The 21,709-nt window shown below is 37.1% G+C and overlaps 1 protein-coding gene across 13 annotated transcripts in view; it reads left to right on the top strand.

Moving 5' to 3' along the window:
* Positions 1-21,709, top strand: part of CAB39L (calcium binding protein 39 like) — a 131,446-nt gene that overhangs the window by 219 nt on the left and 109,518 nt on the right. For 3 of the 13 annotated variants that reach the window (XM_058685979.1, XM_058685900.1, XM_058685916.1), the window contains exons 2-3: positions 10,285-10,433; positions 11,321-11,394. The gene's annotated coding sequence lies outside the window, so the exon portion shown is untranslated. Of the gene's footprint in view, positions 1-24; positions 360-10,284; positions 10,434-11,320; positions 11,395-21,709 lie in introns of those variants that run through there. The other 10 variants (XM_058685963.1, XM_058685986.1, XM_058685922.1 and 7 more) reach the window with 7 other exon arrangements.

Here is a 21,709-nt window from a genome sequence, read left to right as displayed (position 1 = left end):
GTCCTGAGGGAGCAATGGAGGCGAAGAGGGGTCGGAGGGAATACACCTGGTGCCTTCCTCACTTACCTGAAAGGGAGAGGTTTTCTTGGGCTGAGTCTCAGCCCTGGCTAGAGAGAGTGATGAATGGTGGTTCTGGTGGGGCGGGGGAGATCCCAAGCTTTGGTTTCTTCGTCATTGTGAGGGCTCTGCTGCCTTAACACTGATTCCTTGGGTGCCAGAGAGCTACACCCATGATCTTTGTCTCGGAAGACTGACCATCAACTCTCCTAAGGAGGTTGTCTGATGGATTGATTCAGAAAGGAAGAAGGCTGGTTATTAATAGAAGGGGAAAGAGGGAGATGCCTCACCGCTACCCTCAGGTTAGCAAGAGACATCTTTATTGTCTGTCGTTTGCGAGGGAGTGACTGCTAAAGTGTTGGTTCTTGTCATTAGTTATCCTCTGACTAAGGCCATCCTTTGGTAATAGTAGGCATCTAGTTCTGCGTTTGCAGTTTTATATATTGGTATGCAGCCAGCATTCCTGCAGTGGTCTTTTTTTTTAAATCTAGAAAGTGGTGGTCTTTGCAGAAACAGTGGAAGTGAAGGAAGAACTTTGGCAAATCTTTGTTTCGCTGGTTACGATCTGTTGAAGCTTTAGGAATTTCTTGGTCTGCCTTGACTTGCTTGGTTGCTTTGTCAGGGACAAGGAGGCGTTTGTAAGGAAAAGCACCTTCTGAGCTCTTTATGGGGTGGGAGGAAGAAAAGAATTACCTCCTTTTCCTGATCTTTTTTTTTTTTTTTTAATCGAAGTAGAAAGCACGCATTAGCTTTCATTTTGGAGGAAAATTTATCAGATCTGAAAACCTAGCCGATAAAAGGCTAATATTTTTGATGAGAAGTTTTAACATGCATTAGACCAAAGCAGAGATACTTGCCTTATTGCCTTGGGTTTAGTTTTCCAGTTACCCAAGGTTAACTGATGACTCAACCTAGTCAACAGCAGTAAAACAATTGAATGATTAAAAACTAATTTTCTTTTTAAGATAATGCTTTTTAAATCTTAAGAAGCCTAAGTTTCAAGAGTTCAATAATTTAGTGTTGAGTTGATGGCTAAGGTACTTGTTAATACCAGCTATCATAAAGTAACTAAGAAAGATCAGTGGCTAAAAAACATAAAGAGCACATAATGGCAGCTCAGTACTTGTTTGCTGAAATTTTTGTATAGCATTCTCATGTAATAGCATCTGGTATATGTTCAGAAGTATAATTGTTGAATGAATAAATAAAATAATGCAGTAATTGGAAGGTGTGGACATACATTTCTTTTTAGCCTAACTGAAAAATAATTTTTTAACTTGCTTTCTAGAATACTTGATTGTCAGTTCTCTGAACTAAATTTATTTGTTGCTTCCAGTTTATGCATACAAACAATGTTATGGAGAGGTTCATAATCCTTTTTTGTGAGGTCTTTTTATGAAATCTTAATACAGAGAAATTTAGAAATGAAGATGAGCCCTTAAGTAACAATGCTCTATTTGCCATTTTTTTTGAAAGCAGTTTCAGTAAATGAATATCAAACTTACCAGTGCTTTAGATCTCTTCTGCTTAAGAATTTCTAGTTTCTTTTTACCACTGCTTAAAGTCAAAATACTGCACCTGTAAGTTTACTTTATTGCTTGATATGTTCTGTAATTTTTAAATAATAAACTAGGTAAGTATGAGATTTTTCTTTGAAGAATACAGTTCTCTAAATTTCATAATGTATAATTTGAACATCCTTACAGATTTTTCTAAATAGTACTTTTGCATGAACAATGCTAAGTGATTTTAAGTACAAATGATTTAACTTCCATTGGTATGTTAAGGATTATTTTTCGGGGCGCCTGGGTGGCTCAGTCGTCCGACTTCGGCTCAGGTCATGTCTTGCAGTTTGTGAGTTCCAGCCCTACATTGGGCACTGTGCTGACAGCTCAGAGCCTGGAGCTTGCTTCGGATTCTGTGTCTCCCCCTCTTTCTGCCCCTCCCATGCTCATGCTCATGCTCTGTCTCTCTCTCTCGATAATAAATAAACATTAAAATTTTTTTTAAGAAAGGATTTTCATTGCAATCTCATTATATATATATATATATATATATATACACACACACAAGTGTAGATTTTTTTTCGCCATTATCAATTGATGCATGCTGTTTAATTAGAAAAAATGTAGTAACACCTTTGAAATGAATATGGTATTTTGTGGCAGAATATAGAGTAAATCTACTTATCTTCATAAAATCAATAAAAACTGCTCTCAACCTGTTTGGAGTTATTGCATTTGATATTTTAGAAATCTAAATGATTTTATTAGTGAAGTTTTTGGGGTGTAAGCACTTTTAAATAAAAATAACATTTAAAATATGATAGATTTTTCCACCTCATTAACTTAAAAACCAAATTTGCATGTAAGTTATCTCTGTTTAAAATTATTTTTGAAGTACTACTTGAAATACCTTTTTATGCTTTGCAGTAATTTTGATCATACAAATGTTACTTTGGGGGAACATTTTGAGATTAATTTTCAGAAATATTTCTATATTCCTCATTAATTGGTGCATTTTGCCATCACTTTTCTAGTCTTTAACAAAATGGTTCATTATGGGGATAAATGTGACTAAAAATAAAAAATGATTTAAAACCATATGAAGATCAAAATCACCATTGAAGTTTGTGGTGTTCTGTTAATCAATGAAATGATTGAATGCCTGAGTCATGAGAATGACCGTTAACTACAAAAAATGCTTGCGAGATAAAACATGTGGGACATTCAGATTATTTCATTTAAAGAGAAAATGTTTCTTTTTAAAAGGAAATATTTGAAGTATTATATATTTAGCCTTTTTTAAAAGAAATTGAAAAACTATAATTTTGCCTTTACTATGACTTCTCCCTTTGTAATAATCTCATTTGTTTTTACTGTTTAAACTATAATTTTTGTGGGGGCACCTGGGTGGCTCAGTCGGTTGAGCGCCCAACTTCAGCTCAGGTCATGATCCCACGGTTTGTGAGTTTGAGCCCTGCGTCAGGCTCTTTGCTGATGGCTCAGAGCCTGGAGCCTGCTTCGGATTCTGTGTCTCCCTCTCTCTCTGCCCCTCCCCCACTTGGGCTCTGTCTCTGTCTCTCAAAAATAAATAAATGTAAAAAAATAAAAATAAATAAAAAACTATAATTTTTGTGCAGATAAGCCATAATTCTATGTCAGATTCTGTTCTTTTACGCTCTTAGCACTCATTTCTCATAGATTTTTGGACAGCTAGATCTACTCAACCTGTATGCAACTCAACATCTTTTATGTTTCCTATCTTGATTAATGGTGTAGTTATCTTCTGAGTGGATCAAATTTAAAACTTCAAATTCTTGGGGCACCTGGGTGGCTCAGTCAGTTAAGTGTCCGACTTTGGCTCAGGTCATGATCTCACAGTTTGTGGGTTCAAGCCCCGCGTCGGGCTCTGTGCTAACAGCTCAGAGCCTAGAGCCTGCTTTGGATTCTGTGTCTCCTCTGTCTCTGTCCCCCCCCACCCCCCACATAAACATTAAAGAAATAAATAAAACTTCAAATTCTTCCCTCTCCCCTTTGCCCAACTCTACAATCTGTAGCTTCAACCTTCAAAATCACTTTCCTCTTTTTTTCTACTTTCATTGCCACTGCCTACTGTAGGTCCTCTTAACATTTTATATGCCACTGTATTTTTGACAAAGCCTTCACTTCTCAACTTGGAATTTGTATTAGTTAAGATGTATGTTTGTGACATTCTATATGTATGTACTGTGACAACCTAAAAAATAATTGTGGCCCCCAAGTTTTTTAACAAAGTTATTTTATTTTAAAAAATTACAAATTTCTTTCATATCTAAAAAGATGAGCTAATTAGGTTGCTCTGGTGCAAAAAATTGTGGGGAGTCTCCAAGATCCTCCTGACCTGTTGCTCTGCCACTTCATCCTTCAGCTCCATCTTGTGGACCAAGATGGCTGCTTCACTTCCTGCCATTTTTATGCCACATACTTAGGTTAAAAGGCTGAAAGGTATAATGGTAGGAAACACAGAATATTTGCACATGGGGGTTGGAATAGGATTTTATCCTCTAATTTTTAAAAAGCTATATTGTCACAAATTTTTAAGTAACAATTTCAGTGAGAATGTCATGAACTTTTGATGATTCTGTTTGGTTCCTACAATTAGATTTGGGAGGAATAAGGTGTGTAGCTTGCGATCCTCAACTATCACTTGCAGACTTGGGGACTACTTTATACTTTCCTTTTTTCTGTAAAAACGGTTCTCACTGCCTTCAATTAACCTTTGAAAGTAATGGATGCCTAGCTCAACTTCCTCTTTGGAATATAGACAGGTTTAATTTAATCACAACCTCTTCTTGCCCTGTACTCAAAGTCTTGTTTAAGCATGTTTTATATTACCTTGTTTCTCACAGGCTGTGACAAACAAAATAATTCCTTGGAAAGCAAGACTTGTTCCTGAGTCATGAACAAGTTTGCATGCAGTTGGTATTGGATGCATGTTTGCTCATTTGAAGTATATTTAATATTTCAAATAGGATAAAAAATTGGATGGGAAGGTCCATGGTGGGCCTAGCTTGCTTTACATGTAAAGTAGGATCTATACCTTTGGAGGATGTACTGGTCTCTTACAAATCAACAAATAATAACATCAATACCCTGACAAAAGGAGCAAAGGACATGAACTCATGATCACAAAATAACAAGCACAGATGGCTTACGTGAAAAATATTTAACTTGTAATTAGGGAAATAAATATTTACATAAGCAATTTGTAGGGCACCTGGGTAGCTCAGTTACGTGTCTGACTCTTGGTTTCTGCTCAGGTCATGATCTCGCAGTTTATGAGTTCGAACCCCACATCTGGCTCTGTGCTGACAGTGCAGAGTCTGCTTGGGAGTCTCTCTCCCTCTGTCTCTGCCCCTTCCCTACTCACCCTCTCTCTCAAATAAATAAACTTTAAAAAAATTTAACAAGCAGTTTGTCAGAACGCATTGAGACAAAACTATATATACTCTGACCCTTTGTAAGGAAACTTCTATGGAAATGGAGATGGGGTCAAAGCTTTACGAACACAGTGTAACTGTATTTGGGAATAACTGGAGGTAAGAAATAACTAATGGTAGAAGAATGGTTTTATAAATTATTACACATTCATCATGGTAGACTATATTTCAGCTTGTTAAAAGTATTTTCAAAAGGTGTTTAATGATACAGGGTACTTACTGATGTTGGAGAAAGGTCACCATTTTGTGTTAAATGAGAAAAGTATAGAATAGTAATTGAGGAAATGAAATGAGATACCACTATGCAGCCTATATAGAATGGCCAAAAAAAAAAAAAAAGGAAGGAAGGAAAAAAAATAGCAAGTGCTGGCAAGGATGCAAGGCAACAGGATTCAAATCTTGCTGGTGGGACTGCAAATACCAGTCATTTGGAAGACAGTTTGGCAGTTTTTAGAAAATCAAACATGCCTTTATTATGAGACCTGGCAATCTCACTTCTAGGTTGAAGTCATCTAATTTCTGAGTTCTTTTTATTTCTGATTTGTTGGGTTCTTTCAAGGGTGTCATCTTTTCCTTAATGTAATGTTACATGGCTCATTTTTATGTTTTTTTTTCTTATAACAGTATGTATTTATAGCATAGTCAGTTTCCCTGTGTATTTATGTTATCTTGCACTAGGAAGAGGTTTGTTTCTGTATTACACTGCAAGGATGTACTACTGCAGTTTTAAAAAACCCATTCCCCAATTAAGAGACATCTGGGTTATTTCCAGTGTTTAGTGATTACAAATACAACTGTTATAAATATCTGCAGAGAAGTGATTTTAGGTTTCATTTCACTTTTCTTGAGAAAAGCATAGAAGAGTCCTTGGGGAAATGCAAATTAAAATCATAATGAGACGCCATTACATATTCCATATAATGGCTAAAAACTAAAATGCACACATTTTCTATAAGTATTTGTATGTACAGATACTCAAAATGTATAAAACATGAAAAGTTACCAATAACACCAAAAATATCAGATGTATTACTAAATATATGGGCTCAACTTAATGAAAAAGGTTTTTGGATTTGTGTATACAAAAGGTAGAGCTATACAAGTTATTAATAATAAAGGGAATTAATAAATGAAGAATTTAAAAAACAATAATCAAGGGAAGACCAAAGATACATCAGATAAATGCAAATTTTAAAACAGGGTTTTCATCTTGGTATCAGACAAGGCAGGATTTAATTCAAGAAGCATTAAAATAAAGGATATTGTCCAAGTTAAGGGCTACATTCACAATTAAGATTTTTTTAAAATGCCTATTTATCAAATAATACATCAACAGCTTTTATGAAGTATAAACTATAAGGGATGTAAGGAGAATTAGAAATCTGCTAATAGAGGACTTTCACACACCTTTCTAGTACCACTAAGTATATTGTAGGGTAAATCTCCTAGATTTATATCAAAGTTTGAGTCCACTAATGGAGAATACATCTTTTCAAGTGCACAGGAGACAGTTTAAAAAAATCTGCTATATTAGACCACAAAGAAAACCTCAGTCCCCCCCCCAAAAAAGTCAAACTTTTGATCACATGCAATAAAACTGGAAGATAATTTTTAAAATAAAAAAATAACACGTGACTAAAGGTGTCTGTAGGACTATGGTAACTTTCTAAATCCAGATCTCACCATACATTCTTTAAAAACCATACAGATGTATAAAGAGAGCAAATAAAACCACCACCATCCTTGCCTAACTAATTTCAAATTATGGGTATGTATGGAAGTAAATGCTGAAATGCAGCAGAGTGAGCTCTGGCACCCATGCTGAAGTGGCAAATGAGGTTGACACTGTTGAGAACAGGAGAAGGAAGCAAGATCTAGAATCAGTAGAATGCAGATAAAATAACTCCAGAAAGTGAAAGCCCTACCCTAAGGAAGGAAATACTAACAAATTTGAGACCTGTTAGACAAAAGGAAGGGACTTGAAAGCTCATGGGACCAAAGAGGCAGTCTTTGAGAAAGCAAGAGAAAGGTATTGCTTTTGAGATAAGAGGAGAGTTGGAAGGGACACTATATACCTGGAGACCTGGTGGTAAGAGTAAGAAAAGATAGTAGAAATTAGGAATCTTGATGAAAAAGAAGATACATCAACCACTCTCACCCAAAAAGGAATCATTGATTTAAAAAACTGTACTTTATCAAACCATCAGAAGGTGCTGTTGAACTAGAAAATCTAGTAATTTTTCTAAATCCCTCACTCCTGTCTATATGCTATTGTTAATCTGGTTTAGGAAAATTAGAACATTTCAAAATGAAAAGATACTGGCACATAACATCCATATAAAGTTATTATAATAAGTAGAAAACATAAATTTTGAGTCAGAATATTTCAGCTGATGAAAAGTCTCTCCCAAAATATTCAACTATAAGAGCTAAAGAAAACCACAGCACAATACTCCTACCTGAATTAAATATCCACGGATAAGCATGTGCAGAGATAAAGTTCAAATACAAATTCAGAACCCCAAAACAAATGGACAAAAAGAGGAAGATGTGAAAAGTGAACTTTGCTGATGTGAAATTTGCTGAACTGAGGAAATGAAATGAAGAAAAATCATCTTTTAAAATGAAGCTAAAGTCCAAGATACCTAAGGGAGAATAGAGTTCCTGAATGTAAGCAGTATTGAGGAAAGACTTGAAGATAGCCAGAAGAAGGAAAATTAAATGAAGAAAGAGAAAGAGCAAATGATACAGACAATATGTAAAAATTAGAGTTCTTAGGAAGAGAAGAGCAATAGCAGAACTAATATTTAAACTTCAATCCATGAAAACATTCTGGAATGAACAGAAGACTCAAATTGAAAAGGCTCATTGTGTACTGAAAAAATTGATCTAGAATGGTCAACTCCAAGGCATATCCTAGTAAAACTATTGGACATTCAAGTAGTGAAAAATTCCTATAGGCTTCCAGGTAGACAGAAGACATTAGGAACAAATTTCTCAAGAGAAAGATACAAAGCAGAACAGGCACAGATTGTTAAAGTCTATGAAATTGTAAGACGGGGATTTTATAACTATGACTCCATCCCAGAAAAAGTGAAAACCATGATAAATTCCATACACTAAAAAAAAGTTACATGATGAAAAGTATCATAAGCAATGTAAAAAGACCAGTGACAAGGTAGGAAGAAATAATTAAATTTACATCACAAAGAGCTGATCTCCTAGCTAATCTCTTCTAATAACCTAGAAGTCAGAGCAAATGACTGGCAACCCAATAGAAAATTGGGCCGAAGATATGAGAGGTCACAGAAAAAGAAATGCAGCTGACAAACACACAAAAGATATTTAACTTCAGTCATACTAAGAGAAATATAAATAAAAGCTATACTAAGGGGTGCCTGGGTGGCTTAGTTGGTTAAGCGTCTGACTCTTGATTTCAACACAGGTCATGATCTCATGCTCAGGCCCCAGGTCTGGCTCCTCTCCGAGCTTGGAGCCTACTTAAGGTTCTCTCTCTCCCTCTCTCTCTGCCCCTCCCCTGTTCGTGCATCTCCCCCCCCTCCCCAAAGCTATACTAAAAATTATAGCTACACTCAAGCCTTTCTCACCAAAATCCAAAGTTATATAATATGTTCTGTGGATTGTGGGGAAACAGGCACTTTGATGAATTGCTGGTAGGGATACAAAAGCACAAATCTTGGGAGGGAATTTGGCAGTATCCAACCCGTGTGTATAATATACATATATTATATGTATACTAAATTACACGTGCATTTACTTTTTGACCCAGGCACCTAACTTCTAGGAATCTGTTCTAAAGACACAGTGACATAAAATATAAACTCGCATTTGTATGAAGTTACTCACAGCAGCATTACTTGTATTAGCAAAAGATTAGAAACAACCAAAATGCCTGTTAATAGGGGACTAGGTAACTAAAGTACATTCAATAGTGGAATAATCTCCATTCCCCTTCCAAGTTGCTGTTTTCTCCAGAAGTCATAAAAGAGAGTGTAGAAAGTCTACATGTACCAACATTGAATGATCTGCAGAATATATTATGAAGTAGAAAAACCCCCAAAGGCATGAAACAATATATAATCTATAGGTAGAAGGAGGGAATGTGAAAGGTGCCAACAGCGGACGAGAGATTTCTCTGTTACTTATTTATATAGTTTTGACCTTTGAATCATGTATGTTTACATATTCAAAAATTAAATTAAAAAAGTAGAACTGAAGGCACCTGGATGGGTCAGTTGGTAAGTGTCTGACTTCAGCTAAGGTCATGATTTCATGGCTCGTGAGCGAGCCCTGAGTCCGGTTCTGTGCTATCAGCTCAGAGCCTGGAGCCTGGAGCCTGGAGCCTGGTTTGGATTCTGTCTCCCTCTCTCTGCCCCTCCCCCCCCCCCCCCCCGTCTCTCTCTCTCTCTCTCTGTCTCTCAAAAATAAACATTAAGAAAAAAAGAACTAAAAGAAAAATTTAAGAAGGAATGGAAATAAATTTACATAACTGTATGGTTATGTAAATTTTGGTGTCATAACCATACAAGAAAAGGAACAATTTTGGGGCGCCTGGGTGGCGCAGTCGGTTAAGCGTCCGACTTCAGCCAGGTCACGATCTCGCGGTCCGTGAGTTCGAGCCCCGCGTCGGGCTCTGGGCTGATGGCTCGGAGCCTGGAGCCTGTTTCTGATTCTGTGTCTCCCTCTCTCTCTGCCCCTCCCCCGTTCATGCTCTGTCTCTCTCTGTCCCAAAAATAAATTAAAAAAAAAAAAAAAAAAAAAAAAAAAAAGAAAAGGAACAATTTCTAGTGACTTTAGGACCTAGATTTAGCATTATTATTGTTATATTGTTATTTTTAAAGTATTTCATGTATATTATTGGGCAAAATAGATGTAAAATATCGATAATTGTTGAACAAAACCACAGAAGTTCGTTAAGGCTGTAAATTAAGAAAATGTAGTCTCAAAATTTCTTTGACAGATTGAGCAAAATGGAAGCGAAATACAAAAAAACACAGGACAGCTACATAACAGAGTACATGTTATATGGCACTGTGTCAGACACTATATATATATGATTTGACTCTTGCGTATACCTATGGAGAATCATGATATTTTATTCCTAAAAGGTTCAGAGAGGTTACATAATTTGCTTCAGATTAGACAGTTACAGAGTGGGAGGTTGAGATTTAAACCCAGATCAATGTGATTCCAAAGCCTGTGCTTTTTCTACTACATTATTGCAGGATTTCAAATATTGAGAAGAAAGAACATCAGGAGCTAAATGTTCTATTTAAACCAGTAGTTGCTGCTCAGAAAATACATTAATATGCAGACCCTAAGTCAGTGGTTTATATGTTCTTCATGCAAGAGCAATGCACTAAAGGAGAGAAGTGTAAGTTTTCTCTTATTTCTGATGGGGAAATGTAAACACACATACACATATATCCTTATATTGATGTCGAAGATAAAAATTTTGTGAAAGTTGCCATCAATGACTGAAATTAATAAAAGATGCAAACTAAAAGTGTGGGAAGTAGGAAAGAAAAACTCTAGTAGGCATGGATTTTTATGATGCTGTTAAAAGCAAAAAAACCCCGTGCTCGCTTCGGCAGCACATATACTAAAAGCAAAAAAACCCTTCAAAGCTTCTCTTTGTGATACTTAAAAGCTCTTTTAAGCTTTGCACAGCCTTTTTATAAAAATTGGCCTCTAGGGGCAACTGGGTGACTCAGTTAAGCGTCTGACTCTTGATTTTGGCTCAGGTCATGATCTCGTGGTCATGAGATTGAGACCAGTGTCAGTCTCCGCGCTGGACCCTGCAGGCATGGAGCCTGCTTAGGATTTCTCTCTCTCCTTTTTGTCTGCCCCTCCCCCCACTTGTATGCACATGTGTGCATTCTCTCTCAAAATAAATAAATAAAAACATTTCTAAACATTGGCCTTTGAGATACTAGCTTAAGTAAGTTATGTTTCCTGTGGAAGATGAGGGCTAATGGATATATTTTGGGGGTGCTAGGGCTCCCCTTCTCTAAGCCACCTCCTCATACCACTACTGGTTTCCCCTGATGATAAAATATTTTCACTTAGTTCAATGCTACTTTCTAAAAGTTCTGGCACTTGAAGTAATTGGGGTAGAGGGATTTTCCTGTTTTAATTGGTTTATATATGATTATGGTGGAAATTTAATTTGTAATTCTATATACCTGATAACAGTAAGAAAATATATTGGATTTGCTATAAAAGTTTAAAAGTTAATTTTGAAGCTTTTCTTTTTGTCAGAAGCTGTGTTGATCAGTGACTTTGGTGAAGACAGAAAGTTGAAACCGATTTGCAGATGATATACAACTTCTAAGGTAAGCTAATATAATGACTCAGTCAAGAGTATAAATGTTCGTCACATACTTGAAGATTACAGTAACACACTAAAATAAAACTACAGGAATATATATATATATATATATATATATATATATAATATCCTAATTTAAATTTCACAAAGCAATTATAGAAATATTAAATAGATTTCCCCTTCTGGCAGTATGATAGACAAGAGTTCTTGAATTCGCCCCCCCCCCCACCAAAGATGAAAAACACTAGATTTAATATTTAAAAAACCTTCATTATGAGTGGATGAACCTATAAGAAAATAAGGGAAACTTTTTGTGGCTTGAAACAGAAGTACATCCTGTGAGGTAAGCAAGTGCTGAAGTCACTGAATACTCTGGGGATATGCATGGGTTTCTGTTGGTATAGAAAGTTGTGTATGGAGAGGGATGGGGACAGGGGAAAATTCCTTGGGTTCTGCAGAGTGTAGGGGGCCTGATCAGACACCATCTTGGAGAGGCATAGAGTTCTGGGTGGAGTTAAAAATCTCTCCTACTGGGGCACCTGGCCAGCTCAGTTGGTAGAGCATGCAACTCTTGATCTTAGGGTTGTGAGTTCAAGCCCCACGGTGGGTGTAGAGATTACTAAAATAAAATAAATAAACTTTGAAAAAATAAAATCAAATCTCTCCTACTACTTCCTGGTTACCCGCTCACATTCACTTGGATTTGAGGCCTTACTTTCTACTATTTTCATGGTCCCTAAATACTTATTTTCACGGTCTCCCACAAATGGAGAATTTTAATTTGAAATGGACGTTGGTCTCTAACACTTTTCAGTACCTGACAGAAACAATTAAAAATCTTCCACAGAGGGAGTTATAAATGTTCTTGACAAACATTTGTTTGTCAGAGTATCATTATTAAAATTCTAACAAATAAGCTCTTACACATTTTTTTTTTTTAAGTTTATTTATTTTTGAGACAGAGAGAGACAGAGCATGAACGGGGGAGGGGCAGAGAGAGAGGGAGACACAGAATCAGAAGCAGGCTCCAGGCTCCGAGCCATCAGCCCAGAGCCCGACGCGGGGCTCGAACTCACGGACCACGAGATTGTGACCTGAGCTGAAGTCAGATGCCCAACTGACTGAGCCACCCAGGCGCCCCAGTCTTACACATTTTTTAAAATCACAAAACATGAAGGGAGAAAATCAAAATTCCATGAGCAAAGAGCAGAAACCACAAACAACCAAAACAAATCTACACAGATTTTTGCTATTAGGAATATCCAAGGGGCACTTGGGTGACTCAGTCAGTTAAACATCTGACTCTTGATTTTCACTCAGGTCATGATTTCACAGTCATGAGAAACTGAACATGGAGCTGGCTTAAGATTCTGTCTTGGGCGCCTGGGTTGCTCTGTCGGTTAAGCATCCGACCTTGGCTCAGGTCATGATCTCACCATTCGTGAGTTTGAGCCCCATGTCAGGCTCTGTGCTGACAGCTCAGAGCCTGGAGCCTGCCTCAGATTCTGTGTCTCCCTCTCTCTCTGCTCCTGACCCACTCATTCTCTGTCTGTCTCTCAAAAAAAAATAAACATTTAAAAAATTTTTTAAAGATTCTCTCTACCCCTCTGCCTCTCTTGCGTGTGTGTGCTCCCTCAAAAAAGAAATGCCCAATACATAAAATAAATATTTAATATTTAATACATAAAGGAGGGATGCTAAAACATAAAGAGTAATAGAATTAAAAAAAATTTTTTTTAATGTTTATTTTTGAAGGAGAGAGAGACAGCATGAGTGGGGGAGGGACAGAGAGAGAGAGAGACACAGAATCCGAAGCAGGCTCTGGCACAGAGCCTGATGCGGGGCTCAAACTCATGAACTGTGAGATGATGACCTGGGCCGAAGTTGGACGCTTAACCGACTGAGCCACCCAGGTGCCCCAAAGAGTAATAGAATTTAAAAGTGACCAGGCATATTAAAATAAGAGACAATTAGAATATCTGAAATGAAGGGCACCTGGGTGGTTCAATTGGTTAGGCTCCTGACTCTTTAATTTTTTTTTTTTTCCAACGCTTTTTTATTTATTTTTGGGACAGAGAGAGACAGAGCATGAATGGGGGAGGGGCAGAGAGAGAGGGAGACACAGAATCGGAAACAGGCTCCGAGCCATCAGCCCAGAGCCTGACGCGGGGCTCGAACTCACGGACCGCGAGATCGTGACCTGGCTGAAGTCGGACGCTTAACCGACTGCGCCACCCAGACGCCCCAGGCTCCTGACTCTTTAAAAAAAATTTTTTATGTTTATTTTTGAGACAGGGAGAGACAGAGCATGAGCAGAGGGTAGAGAGAGAGACACACACACACACACACACACACACACACACACACACAGAATCCGAAGAAGGCTCCAGGCTCTGAGCTGTCAGCACAGAGCCTGACGTGGGATTGAACTCATAAGCTCTGAGATCATGACCTGAGCTGAAGTTGGACACCCAACCAACTGAGCCACCCAGGTGCCCCAGGTGCCTGATTCTTGTTTTCAGCTCAGGCCATGACTCACGGTTCGTGGGCTTATGCCCCACATTGGGCTCCGTGCTGACAGTGCAGAGCCTGCTTGGGATTCTCTGTCTCCCTCTGTCTCTCTGCCCCCTCCACTGCTTACTCTCAAAATAAATAAACTTAAAAGAATATCAGAAATGAACAGTATAATAACAGAATTTAAAGATTAAATGGTACGTTAAATTAGCATATGAGGCACAGTTAGAAAGAAACTGCATGGAAGACCATACACAGAGAAAAAAGTTATAGAAAATGAAAGATTGTAAGGTGATCTAATCAAAAGTTCCAGAAAGAAAACATGAAAGGTTACAAGGAACATTAAAAATATTCTTTTTATCCCTGTATTTATCAACAGAAACAGAATTAATTTGGGTAGGAAAAATTTGTCAAAATGATTTTTTTAATGAAATATCCAAGGCTCTCTTTCCCCTTAATTGAATCAAAGATGTTGCTATCTTAGAAATACCATTTGCATCTAATTTGCTAAGTAGCTGAGAAAGAAAGTCCATGTTAAGATATAAGAGAAAATAGACACTGGGCCACCTGCTCCCCATAGGTCTCGGCTCCCAGAGCTGGGCCAGACCTTGTGCCATGGGGCTTCTCTCTCCTTTCTCCCCAGCAGAGACCAGTGACTTGAGAGCACTTTCCAAAACTTCCCGTCTCTCAGTGTGAAATGGAACCTCTGACACTCAGGTGTGGCATCAACAAAGTCAAATATAGCAGCACCAGTCAGAAATAACAGGAATACCTCTGTACTCTTCTTAACACAGGAAAAGACAAAAGAAAGAGAGGAGATGTGTTCATAAGAACAGACCCATGTGCTATGAAGAAAGAAAAGTATGCCAGAGAAATGAGGGAAATGATTGGCATTTCAGTTATTTTTCCTCTCCTTTACTGGAGAACCTGATTGGCTTTCATTCATTCCTCAACTACAAAGAATTCTCACAAGTGTCTCAAAGAAGCTTCTAGAAACCCAGAGGAGTCCAAACCGTTAGATTTCTGCTAGCATTTGTTGCTAGAAATGCTAACTGGTTTGTGGTACTAAGAGGATCATGAAAGAATATGATAGTTAACAGGGTGTGGAGCCAATGCAGACTAACATCAAGCAATTCTGTAAAGGAGGCAGCTATAACTAAGGGAATTATTGAGTGATAACTATTATAAATGGAAAATGAAAAAAAACTATTTGTTAGACAATAGCAGCACCATTCAGTCCTGCCAGTCACCCAGCAAAAACATTCAGCCCACTTAGCAGTTGTGTGATATCACAGGATAAATTCCATGTATTTGCTATGAAAAGAAAAAAGACAAAATATATCCAAAATATGAAGAGTTGTGAGGATATCATTTTATAAAAATGTACGATTAGCAATATTGAGCAGATATGAACCTAGAATTAATGAACAACAATGAAAATAAAAAAGTCTAAATAAAGAACTTTGTGGGAGGCAAAGAATTCCTTTTTGTTGTCAGAGGAATGGTTAGTAAAAATAACTTTTAAACCAATATTTATGTCAAAATTCTTGATGATTCTTGATTGTGGGTGTTAGCCAGAAATGAATTAAAACTATTCATAAACTCATTTATTCAGAAAACATCTTTTGTGGTGCACGTATCTTCACAAAATAAGCTCTTCTGGTGAGATGTTTTTAACTATAAAAGATCAAAATTACAGTAATTTTGAAATCACAATTAACCAAATGTTGTTTCAAACGTAATGCTGTACCAAACCACAGAGCGGATATTAGTAAAAATGCGGTAGGATTTGAACCCCGCTGATACCACTGACAAGTTGGCATCTAAGTCAAGCTTGCTATTTATTTTATTTATTTATTTATTTATTTATTTATTTATTTATTTACTTATTTACTTATTTATTTACTTATTTAGAGAGGATGCATACGAACGAGGAGCAGAGAGAGAGAATCCCACGGGGGGGGGGGCAGAGAGCGAGAGAGAGACAGAGAGAGGGAGAGAGAGAGAGAGAGAGATAGAGGGAGAGAGAGGGAGGGAGGGAGGGAGGGAGAGAGCGAGCGAGCTAGCTAGCCAGAAGCCCGGCTCACTCGGGAAGGGGGGAGGGGGGGCTCGTGCTGTTACCGAAAGCGGGACTGGAGCTCACAGAGGTGGACTCCGACTGGTGCTCAGCCAATATGGGACTTGAACTCACCAACTGTGAGATCATGACCCGAGCCAAAGTCAGATGCTTAACAACTGAGTCTACCCAGGCGCCCTAAGTCAAGATTTTAACTTTCAGTTTCAATTTCCTTATCTGAATCTGCTATAGTAATTCACTTTATATTTCTTATCTTTAAAGTGGAGCTACTAGAATCATATTTCCTTTATGTTCTTTTCAAGGCTTTTATAGAGAACATATATATGAACACTCTTTGATATGATAAAATGCTATATAAATAATGATGAGTGTTAAATATTTAGAAGTTGTTTAAATTTGTATCCACTTAAAAACAACTTTGCAAATACTTTGAGGTAAGCCATTTAATTTCTGGAATTTAGGAATATAAACTCAAAAAGTATAGTTGTAATCACTAATTTATGTATCTTGATTGTGCTTTTTACTTAACTTTTGTGGCAGACTATTGACGGTCTATGCAAAAGTCATACCAAACCTCATATTTTCATGCCTTCTTCCCATGATTGAAGCTGCAAATGCCAGATGCTCATTTTTTTCTAGGTTCCTTTGCTCTTAGGGGTAGTCATTTTAGCCTTTTCAGACCAGTGATTTGTAGAAATTTTTTGGAAGATATCCTGAATGTATTTGTCCTCCTACATTTTTGATTCTGTATTGAAATGGAGAAACTGTCAATCTTTCGGTAGTTGGCATAAGAATGGCTTTTGTAGAAAACACTGGATTTGTTTGGAAGAAATGCCTTGATAATTCATTTGTGATGAATGTTGAGTCCACAAGGGGCTTGTCAACTGTCAGAAGATGATTGTTAAATTGCCTTAAGTGTGTCCTGTCAATTGGAAGTGACTGTTTTGTTGGTGTTTGTTTGTGTAGGATGAGTTATGTATATAGATTTGGAAGTAGACCCTGGGACAGAAATAATGAAAATAAAAATTTGAAGGGCACAGGGAAAATCCAGCAAGAAGGGAATAAGAACTCTGGAGAGATATTAGATGGGACTTTCTATATGAAATACTGTGTGTTATGTAACAGTGACTCTAACCCTGACCCCACAAATAAAAACTTCTGAAAATCAGGAAATCCTTGGTGTACCTGGATATGGGGCCAAAACATGTTTGACCAAGTGTGCAGTGAACAGCTAATATCTGGGTTTTCTCTGCCATAGAGGGGATCTCTCTAAATGCCTCACTATTTATCTTCACTTTTTCCCTTACCACTGGCTTTTTTTCTCATTAGGGTATTTCAGTTTTACCTCTCTACAGGTTTCTTCCTGACAACAAATGTATGCACCTAAAAAAGCAACAACCTTCCCTGCTCACCATTCCATCTCAAAACCTTATCCCTATATGTTTCCCTTTTTCTGTTCTTTTTTACATTTTATTTATTTTTATTTTTAATGTTTATTTTTGAGAGAGAGACAGAACCTAAGTGGGGGAGGGGCAGAGAGAGAGGGAGACACAGAATCCTAATCAGGCTTCAGGGTCCAAGCTGTCAGCATAGAGCCCTATGCGGGGCTCGAACTCAACGAAGCTTGATATCATGACTTGAACTAAAGTCAGAAGCTTAACTGACTGAGCCACCCAGGCACCCCCTCCCTATGTTTCCCTCTTAGCCATGTTTTTTTTTTTTTTTCCTCTCTCTCTCTTTCCTAGCTCTCTTTCCCTTTTCCTTTTATTTCTTCTTTCATTCCAGTCTTCAGATTTTTGCTAAAACATTTCCCCTTGCTGGAAATATCTCCCCCCTCCTTTTTATTTTTTTTAAGTTTATTTCTTTATTTTGAGAGAGACAGAGAAAGTGTGAGCTGGGGAGGGGCAGAGGGAAGAAGAATCTCAAGCAGGCCCTGAGCTGACAATGGGGCTTGAACTCTCGAACTGAGATCATGACCTGAGCTGAAATCAAGAGTCACATGCTCAGTGGACTGAGGCACCCAGGCGCCTGCCTCCTTTCTATCTTACTATCCAAACCCTAGTAATTTTTCAAAGTGCCTCTAAATTCCCATTTCTTGCATTAACTCTTTACCTTTTCTCACTAGATATGATCTATATTTTATCCTATGATTCTTGGTCCCTTGATTATTTCCTCTTCCTTTTACATTTTCTTTAGTCTTTATATTTTGGTGCAATTATTTCATACAGATGACTGTGTTTCGCCACCCCCTTCCCCCCAAATTGTAAGCTCCTTGAAGGCAGGTCCTTTGTCACAGACTTCTTTTGAATTCTTTAGAGAACTTGGTACTACAGTAGGCTTGTAAAAATACCAATAAAGAGTTGTTAAATTTAATCAAGTAGTGGAGGATTAGGCTGTAATGTGTAGTTAGTTTGAAAACCAGTTGTGTGTCTAAGTCCTTAGACTTATTGATAACATTGTATTGAAAATGTGACAACTTTTGTTTGTGTTTATCAGCTATGAAAAGCCAAGATCTTTATTTAAGAAAAAAAGTTTATTACTATTAGATGATCATTTTATAGCTTCTTTCAAAGGACAACTAGCACCATGAGTTTTTAATCCTAATTCATGCTTACATTATCCCTGAACAAATTTTTAAAAGATTATAAGGGGACACCTGGGTGGCTCAGTTGGTTAAGCGTCCTACTCTTGATTTCAGCTCAGGTCCTGATCTCACAGTTGTAAGATCAAGCCCTGCATCAAGCCTGTTTAAGATTCTCTTGCTCTCCTTCTACCACTCATGTGTCACTTGTTCTCTCTCTCTCAAAAAAAAAAAAAAAAAAATTATAAAATACGGAAGGAAAAAAACGAAACAGCATCAACCTGACTGTCTGCATATGGAGAAATGGTTAAATAAATTGTGGTGCACGAATATTAAGAAGTGCCCTGTAGGGATGCCTGGATGGCTCAGCCCGTTGAACATCCAGCTTCAGGTCAGGTCATGATCTCACAGTTCATGAATTCAAGCCCCACATTGGGCTCTCTGCTGTCAGCACAGGGCCCACTTCGAATCTTCTGTCCCCTTCTCTCTCTGCCCCTCCCCTGCTTGTTCTTTCTCTCTTAAAATAAATAAATAAACCTAAAAAAATACCATGTAGCTTCTTGAAAAGAATGAAGTCTTTTTACTAAATCTGACATGTAAAGAAACCAGGATCTACTATTAAGTAACAAAAATAACTTACAAAGCAGAATATATGGTATGATACCATTTTTTTTAAAACTGTATATATACTTAAACAGATTATGTCTGGGAAAAAAATCAAAGAACAGAACTAAACTGTTAACAGTGGTTAACTTTGTAGAGTGGAATTAGAGAAAAGGAAGACAGGAGATCTTCAAGCAGTAGAGAGGCATGTGAAATAAAAAGGTTTTTTTTCTACAGGGAGCATTTATTTTGAAATCGAAATGCAAAATGAAAGATACATTTTAAAAGAGTCAATAAAGCAAGAAAACTACACTAGTTTGTTTTGTAAAACAAGATGCAATTTTGTGTTTGCATTTATTAACCATATTCTTCTTTTATAGTTATTAATAGATTGTAATAATTTTTCCTACTCTAAATCATGTTTTATAAGTCTTCAGTTATGGTAATGGAATCCAACTAGAATTACTGAACTAATTCTATAGATATTTTTCTGTTCAGTACATTACCTGAATATGTTTTACCACAAATGCTGTGTTTGTTTGCAATAAATGGCCATGTTTGAATCTGAAAATTAAATGTCTTGTTCAAGATTTTCTGTTACTTTACCCAGGCTACTTCTTTCTTTGTCTTTTCTGTGTTCTTTTTGGAGCCTGTTTTTCTTCTTGTGAGCACCAGCTCACAAATTGTACTTTTAAAGATTTGTAACAGTAATAATGTGATTTTCCAACATAACATTTTTGTGTAGTTCTGATTTCAGTAATTTGTAGAAAAGTGAGTTTGTAAAAGTTTGGAAAATTGGGAGATGATATACCTTATAAAAAGAGAATGTGTGTCAGTTCTCAATCGGATGGGAGTTGTTCTCTTATTATAAAGGTATATTGTGTTTTTAACTAATTCAAATAAGAACTTTTCACAGAAGTACCAACTATGGAAAAAAACAGATCAGCAAAGAAGGGCAGGAAGATATGAGAATTATTACCATTTAACTGGTTATAGCGCTAAGCCCATTTTTATTGCTTATGATGCTAGTTATCTATTGTATCTTAGGATTTCATCAATTCTTTCTTACCTCATCCTTTGTTATTCCCTAAATTGGGAAATTCATAGCATGTATTTCACTTAGTGTGGTTATATTTTTTGGAAAGAAGAGGAATTGTAACTATTAAACTTAGAGTTTGGTGTACATGAATTATAACCTTTAGCTTTTATTCTTACTAGATATGTTTTTTTATAAGATCAATTTTTACTCTGCTCAAAAGCACATTCTATTATTCCACCTCATTCTCTTCAGATGAACTTGAGTCCTTTTCTGAGAAAATTAAAGCAAATGTGTGCTCCCTAACTTCATTCCTCTTTACCGTGACAGTTTCTTTATTGAAACGTTATCTTTCCTTCTTATTTTAGAAAAATATGTGTCATTCTTCTTGGATATTAAACTTTTCACTTATATTCTTGATCCTTTCTTTCATTGTGAGCTCAAGAATTTCATCCCATTGATTATCCCCCTTCTCTCCTGCATCTTCCTCATATCTGTCCCACTCAATCTACTGAGAATTCAAAGTAAGAAAAAAAAAAAAGGCAAACGAAACCCCCTTTCTTTAGCCCTTCAAGTTCTCCTTCCATTCTTCACCAAACACCTGGAAACAGTATTATGTGCTTGTGCCTTCAATCCTTAACCTCATATATTCCTGATTTTGTCCTTGACTGTTGTGTGTCAGGCACTATTAAGACTTCTGCCTCTCATCCAGTCTTCTAGGCAGGGTAGTTGGGCCATGCTACCTGGATCAGATGACCAGTTTCCCTGGAGGAGTGTCCTCTGCCTGCTTTATGCTGCAGTATGCTATGGTGGTCCCAGCCTGGCTTTGATGTCTCTATCAGCCTATGTCTTTAGGATTTTAGGGGAATATGAATGCTCTATAGCATCGTACTGTTGAATGCTTCACATTTTTGAAGTTCTCTTCTTTTTTTTATTATATGTTTATTTTTCATAGTGATTTTAACTTATAAAAGAAAAATATTCACTGTTTTAAATTTTATATGTTTTATTTTTTATATTTGAGAGAGAGAGAGAGAGAGAGAGAGAGAGAGACAAAGACAAAGCATGAGTAGGGGAAGGGCAGAGAGAGACAGAGGCAAAATCTGAAGTATGTTCCAGGCTCCATTCTGTTAGCACAGAGCCCTACACGGGGCTTGAACTCACAAGCAGCGAGATCATGACCTGAGCCAAAGTCGGACGTTTAACCAACTAAGCCACCCAGGTGCCCCCAAGTATGCACTGTTTTAAAAAGCAAGTTTTAAAAAGCAAGTTCAAGGCTTCCAGTCCAGAAAAGATGGTATAAAATCCATTTCTCCATATTAAGTACAGCTATACCCCTGGAAATAACATAAGAGGCAAATAAGAATTATGACAGACAAAAAAAATTTTTTTTGAAATTTAATGAGGGAAACAGTATGATTAGAAACCCTGGGGCTGGAAGAACAGTATAGTGGCAGGATGGCTTATGACCATCCCGCCCCACCTCCACTTAACAGAAAAAGATATTT

The sequence above is a fragment of the Neofelis nebulosa genome, chromosome 1 (assembly GCF_028018385.1).
Source record: "Neofelis nebulosa isolate mNeoNeb1 chromosome 1, mNeoNeb1.pri, whole genome shotgun sequence".
In the NCBI taxonomy this organism is placed as follows: domain Eukaryota; kingdom Metazoa; phylum Chordata; class Mammalia; order Carnivora; family Felidae; genus Neofelis; species Neofelis nebulosa.
This window is presented reverse-complemented; position numbering and strand designations above follow the sequence as displayed.